General features: G+C 50.2%; 1 long non-coding RNA gene across 1 annotated transcript; it reads right to left on the bottom strand.

Moving 5' to 3' along the window:
- Positions 1 to 1,804: 1,804 nt before the first annotated feature.
- Positions 1,805 to 6,458, bottom strand: LOC121058998. The gene is made up of 3 exons (XR_005814409.1): positions 6,382 to 6,458; positions 5,910 to 6,102; positions 1,805 to 5,613 (listed from the first exon to the last, which is right to left on the bottom strand). It is a non-coding gene; the product is annotated as an uncharacterized LOC121058998 (long non-coding RNA).
- Positions 6,459 to 7,022: the final 564 nt, after the last annotated feature.

Genomic DNA, 7,022 nt, shown 5'->3' with positions numbered 1-7,022 from the left:
CATTTCGGATCCCCGCCTGCCTTTCTCGGTCCCAGCCATGACAGGGAGAAGCCCGGGTGTCTGGAGCAGGAGAGCGGAGCCCGTGTGGTTTTGGCACAGAGGCCAAGTGTTTTGGAAGCGAACATTTCAACTGGGTGGTCCTTGAAAAAAGAAGGAGTGTGAGCAAGAGATAAGGCCTCCAGCACACGCCACGGGTATAGAGCTGACACTTGCGCTGCCCGCCAGGGATGCAGGCAGACCTGCACGGGGCTCACGCTGCTTCTCACAGCCACCCACGGGGCTGTGGCTCTGGATGACACCGTGTGCTGGGCCACCAGCAGCTTTGTGCCACCTCTGGTTAAGAGCTGGTGTCCCAGCAGGATGGCAGTGACCCTGCCATTACAGCAACCTCGTGCAGTCCCGAGTACAGCCACGCCGTGCTCCCAAACCCAGGGTGTTGCTCCTTCCCAGAGCTGTTGTCCTCAAATCCCTGATCCGAAGCAGCAAGTTTGAGTGCATTTCTTTCAGATCTGCGTCAGTGCTTTTCCCAACAGCTTGGCAAGCAGCATAAACATCCATCTGCCGTTGTCACTGGTAGCAGTGCACATCATCGGGAGGGAAACTGGCTGCTCACAGACACCCAGTCGCACACGGAGCAAACAGTTGCTTTATTTCTGAGTGGGGCCACACAAACCATTAGGCACCTCATTAATCTTGTGTTTAATTCTCTGCATGAGACTCGGTGGAAGAAGGAATAAATTCTACATTTTAATTATGGGGGGGAATAATTAGAGTAGCCTCCTGAACTCCTTTTCATTCCTTGAATAAAGAGATGGGACAATGCTCGGACACAAGCTTTGCTGCTGCCACCTCCCCACCTCCACCCAGCACCCCTGGGGCTGTGAACGTGCCAAAACCTGGGATCTCTCTCCCCTCTCCCCATCAGGCGGTTGTGGAGGGGCTCGGACTGGGTCACAGCTCTTGGACAGGTGCCCTGAGTGCTGGAAAGGGCACTTGCTCAGAGTGAGGTGGGCAGCAGTCAGAGCTTTGGCTCTCCTGGTCCCCATCCCAGCTTTCCTCCCATGCCATTGCCCCTTCTTACACCTGCAGGCACGCTCGAGGCTGGCCCTGGGTAGAGCCAGGCTGCACCAGCTGAGCTTTGGCACGTGCCGTGTTCTGCACAACACCCCTGGTCCCTCAACTGTAGATGTCCCACATCTTTGAGACATGTTGCACCCACCGGGGGTGGCGTGGGCAGTGCTCAGATCTCACCTCCATCTCCTGCAGAAGTGGACCTCAGACACGGGGGTGTCCTGCTGGGGACCGCCAGCCTGCAGACCCTCCACTGTCATCGTTCACGTCCCATCACAGCACGACTGTCTGGTGGGAGGGACACAGACACAGGTGGCCGAACCATGCTTCACAGGGCTAATTACATCAATACGCTCGTGGTACTGCTGCTCATGAGCATGCAGCCATTGTCCTGCATGCTCCATCACCTGATTTAATCTGCAACCATGACACATCAGCTTTGTTAGCGCAGAAACGTGACGCAGAGGGCACAGAGGAGTGGTGGCCGTGAGGACAGGGAAGACTGGGCACCCAGGTGGGCTCAGCTCTGCTGACATCCGTGGACTTGGGCTGATTCACACCAGTAGCAGACGTGAGGCCAAATCTTTATTTAGTCATCTCCTTGACATCTTGACTCTTGCTTCTGCTTTTCAGTGGCTGCTGACAGGCGTGGGGCTCTGCAGTGGGCAGGGATGGGTTCGGTTCATCCGCAAGACCTCTACTCCCCACCATCTCTGGCTCAGAAGCTGCCAGCAGCAACCTGAAGAGGCTGGGCTGTGTTTGTAGCTAAAACATGGCTCACTCGTGGTCACTACCTGTGTGCACTGTGGTGCCTCCCCTCCTCACACCCTCACCTGCAGGGGGAGGATGCTGGTAAGAAGATGCCCCATGGTCAACGTGGGCACTTGGTTACTGGCAAGCCTCTGCTCTGCTGATGCAAGGACAGGGGCTGATATGCGGTGCCACCCCTTCCCCTCAGGACAGGCTTACAGGAAGGTGACCCTTTTAAATGCAGTTTACTAAACTCATAATAAAAATAGCTGGGTGAAAGATTCGGCCCTGTAGCACTGAAGACCTGACTGAATAGCTTGATGTGTCACTAGAAGAACACCCACATTTCTGGGCACACATCAGCTCCCTGCCCTTCTGCAGGGTGGGTAAAAATTCATCTTTGGAGTCCTCAGGATCTATTTAATGGTGAATCTCCAAAAGCTGCCCCAAGCTGCATGCTTCTTAATGCAGCTCCTTTTTCCACTCTCCGATTCGCTCCGTGTGTGTGTTTATGTGTGCGGGATGATTTGTTGGTCTTTAAATATGAGTTATAGGAAAATGAAGCTGAGGAATCTCCCTGCAGCTGTGCCTGATAAAGGGGACTCCCGCTGCTTGCTGCTCCCAGCACCTCTGGGATGAAAGGAGCAAAACCCTCGCCTCGAAGGCAGACAGCACCCAGGAATGCCAGCATCTCCCAGGAAGGAGGATTTACTACCAGCGAACAGCAAGGCTGGGGTTTTTCCCCCTTTCTCACCATGTGGCTTTCAGGCGCAGATGATGCTTTCCAAACCAGCATTATCTGTTGGGAGATAACTCCCCAAATATGAACAGGAGCATGACCAGGGAGCAGCAGTGAAATCACTGGAGTTTGTTTCCCCTCCTGCAGTACATGGGAGACACACAAGTCAGAGGTGTAATGAAAGGCATATGTTTTGGCACGAGAAGGGAAAACAATTTTTTTTTCTTTTTTTTCCAGAGGCTTTTTATTCCTCTGGATCCGCTACATTAATTACAAGGCTATATGGCAAGTCTCTGCAATCACAAGTCCCGGGGGAGAGGGGAAGGATTCACTGGTTCTCACACACTTCTGGAAGCGGGAGGTCAGAGATTTGCTTCCAGTCCGTGTGTCCAGGCACACCTCGCTCTCGAGTCCTGCTGGGCTTTCTGGCCCTGCTGGGGATCGTGGCATTGCCTCCCCACCTTGCCTCTGGGCAGCAGGTGATTATGTGATAATCTCAGGCTTCCTTGAAAAAAAAGCCAATTATTTGTTTTGGAGAAAACATAGAAAAAACTTGAGCCCTACAGACTCAAAACCCAATGGGCAAACAAATGGAGAAAATAAAGCAGATGGTTGTTTTTGCCATATTTTCTTGCATAATCACTGTTTTCTCCCCAGACTGTGCTTACAAAACTTGGTTGCTGCCATTGTGCATGTCACTTCTAAACTTGCTGATGATCTGCGGCTTGGCAGAGGCTGGCAGCGCGCTCACATGGGAGAGCCAGCGCCTGAGCAAATGCTGTCACTTCATTAGCTATTTTTAACAGCAACAAAGATCTTGACTTTTAATTTGATCCTACTATATTTAGGAAGGAAGGGGTGCCTCGCTCATTACTGCTGAATTTTTGGCATTATAAAAAAAATAATGATTTTTTGCTTCCTTCTGCCTCAAAAAGGCAAGAAGATAACATTCATAGCTTCTCTCCTGGTGTGAATTTACTGCAGGGTTAAATACTTTGAAGCTTTGAAGAGGACATTAAGAAAGAGAGCAGGAGAGCCAAGCACTGTATTTCATGAGGATGTCATGTGCTGGGAGGAAAAGGAGGCGGTGATGCCCAGCTCGTGATTGCCAGCCATTGTCGTGGAGCAGACCCTGGCCCTGCTGTCCCGTAGCAACACCACCCTGCAGGGCTTGTTGTCCTGTTGCACTGCTTTTATGGGTGCCTTCGGGACACCAGAGATGCCATCTCCAACCCTGGGTGGCCGCAGGTTTCCTGGATCCAGGACACACATCTCTGGAGGCTGGCCATCGAAGTGCACCCTGAAACCCAGATGGTGTGGGCAGGAGAAGGCACCCTGGGGCTTGCCCAAGTACTTTTTCCAGGCACTGGTTTGAGGATGGCTGCAGTGATCTGGAGGCTGCTATTGCCTGCCCACTTCCCAGAGCCTCTGCTGTGCTCCTTGCACCCTGCACACATTTGTGACTCCTCCAAGGCTGTTCCAAGCAATGCGCTTCAGCACCTCGGAGGGCATCAAATGCAGCAATTGGCACTGCTGCTGCTCACAAAGCAGCAGCTCAGGTGCCTTCAGGCCACATGGGTATCAGCAGCTCCTGGGGAGCTCATCTCACAGTCCTAAATGCATGCAGAAGTCCTGCAATGGGGCATACCCATGCTGTCCTCCCAGCTGGTCCAGAAAATGTGGCCCCTTTCCAAACCAGAGCATTCCTCTGCCTAAAAAATGTCTGCGTAGACGTAGCTGAGCTGTTCACCCCCTGGGGAAAGCAAACCCAGCGGGACTGGAAAATCTGAGATTGAATCTTTTCTCCATCTGATTTGAAGCCTGTGCTGTTTTCACCTCTTGCTGTAAGCAGAAAGCAGCAAGGTTCGTCGTCATCCTCGCTCCTGCCCATCACAGCCATCCCTCTCCGTGCTGGGGACTAGTGTAACGCAGGTGGAAACCCTGTCTCAATTTGTATTTAATCATTTTTACAACAAGGGAATAAAAGCCTTGAAGCCTCTCCCTCTCTTCGGCTTTTCCTTCCAGCTGTGCATCGAATGAAGATTCGGACACCCAGCAGGCAGGCACGACTGGTGCTAGCTGGAGGTGGCGGTGCCTGAGCACCTCTGTGGCACGGTGATCACGGGTCACCCGTTAATTGGGCCCGGGAGATCAAACTGGATCTGTCACCCACAGGGCTCTGCTCCCAGCCTTGTGCCTGTTGGATCGACCCAGCAGAGCCTGCACAGGGCGGGGAGGAGCAGGGGCACAGGCTGTGGCTTCTTGGGTGACGGCAGCACCGTCACTGCACGAGCTGCGGATAGTCAAGGCTGAGGCTGCGGGGACGGGGGTCTCTCACTGCCTTTCCTTTGATGAGGAGGCTCATCAGGATTTCTTCCCTCTCTGATGGCTTCTTGCAGGGGCGGCTTTAGTCTTTGCTAGAGCAGAGAGGAGGCAGGACCCCAGGTACAAAGCAGCTTTTTACAGAGCAGACCCAAAATCCCTCGCACTGACCGGCACCAGCAGATATCCCAGGTGACGGTGACACCAGAGCAGCCTTTCCTGCTGCTCCCCCCCAGCTCCAGCCCTGAGAGCTCTGACATCTCCCACCCTGCCACCCCACTGAGCAGGGGCAGAGGATCCTTTCAGGCTGGGGCATGAATCCAGAGCCGTCCCACGAGGATACAGGTCCTCAGCCCCACCGTGTCCTCCTGCCCATTTCACAATTCAGTAAAGCGCATGAGCTTCAGGGGGCTCCTAACCCTGAGGCCAGCCCTCCAGAGGCATTTGCAAGTGGAGACAGGGATATGACGAGCTTTGCTGCAAGGCAGTGAGGGCAGGCAAACCCCACCAGGCATCTCAGCATCATTTCTATGCCTTCTGCGCCTTGTCCTGGGCTCCGAGATGTAGCAGGGCTGTTCGTGGTGCTGGTCTTCATGTGCAGGATGACACAGGCTTTCCTCGGGAGTCTGTAGATAGATGAAGCTGAAATCTCCTGCATCTCCAGATGTTGACTTCAACATATATATTTTAGAACTTCCTTCCTTTTCATTTCCCTAGTTCTTGTTTGTCACCTTTTTGAAAGGATGAGAAAAGAAGCTCATTTTATGTAATCCCATTTTTAATAGAAAAAAATTATGGTACTTTGGGGGCCATTTAGCTTCTCAGTTGTCAAGAATGCCGTATAAATTTGCCAATGATATGATGTTATCTAACACCTTCTATAAAAGTGGCATAAAATAAGAAAAAAAAAAAAAAAACCTTGATAGAGAAGTGAAATTTCCAAATTGTTTGTCTGCTGGTAATAGATTAAATACAGATGTAGGTTTTGGACTAAGAGAAGGAAAAATAGGAGAAAGCCCATCCATACCTGCTTGTTTTTCTCTTCTCTCTGTTTGTATGTGCTTAGACTTTGGAGATAAGCAGGCACCATCCCTAATACGCAGTGAAATCTTGGTTTTTCAACAGGACACTTCTCACATGCATTAATCTTCTCTCTACAGGTGAAACCAATGAAGTCCTTTGCTTCCCAGAGCAAGGCAGATACTGCACCTGCTTTTAGGCTGAAACAAAAAACTGTCCCATATTACCCTCTTTCTCTTCATCATATAATGGAGAGAAAAGTCCTGGAGGATGCTATATTTAACTCTCACAATTGAAATATATATACATATAATTAAAAAAAATAAAAAATAAAAGCCTATCAAACTGGAAGTAGTCAGCAATTATCCCTAAGCTGCCTTATTTCTCATTTTCATTGGGAAGAGGTTCCTTTTCTTTCCAGTGTTAGGGTTAAACTAATTGTGCCTCTGGCTGTAATAGAGAAAAAAAAATCCACGCACAAGGAGGGAGGCAGGAAATCTCCAGTTCCTGCGAGCGGGTTCTAAACCGGTGCAAATCTGCTGAGGTCAGTTAGTTTCTGTGTGCTGCACCAATTAGCGCTGGCTGAGGATCTGGCCCAGAGTTTATACCCTCTCTGATTTTTATTTTAATTGCTGTTTCTGGATATAATTGTGCAAAGAGCCTATTAATATTATCCAGTTAAAAGGAGTGATTCACTAGCCCCATCTATAGCATCATTGCCTATTAAGGTTCTCTGAAACTCCCCTTGTAAGACTCTGCTTGGAGTTATAATTTTAATTTAAATCATTTGTGCTGAAATTTTTTGTAATGGAGCATCCACCTCAGGCTGATTTTCTTTTTAAGGGGCAAGGGGAGGGAAGGGAGTAAACTTCAGCCAAAACAATCCAGCAATTTCTAAGAGCAGAGTTAGAGGGATGAAAGCAAAAAACAAAACAAAGAAAAAAAACAATAACAACAACAACAACAACAAAACTAAAACATTGTTTTCCCCAGCCTGCTAATTCTGGCCACTTTTTGTTCAGAAAGTAGTGACTTCCCCAAGTGTTGCAACAGGGGGCCGCAGGGTGCATTTGGGGTTAAGACTGTGCAATTTGTTACTACCTAGAAAGTCCAGGTTATA

Source organism: Cygnus olor, chromosome 23, assembly GCF_009769625.2.
Source record: "Cygnus olor isolate bCygOlo1 chromosome 23, bCygOlo1.pri.v2, whole genome shotgun sequence".
In the NCBI taxonomy this organism is placed as follows: domain Eukaryota; kingdom Metazoa; phylum Chordata; class Aves; order Anseriformes; family Anatidae; genus Cygnus; species Cygnus olor.
This window is presented reverse-complemented; position numbering and strand designations above follow the sequence as displayed.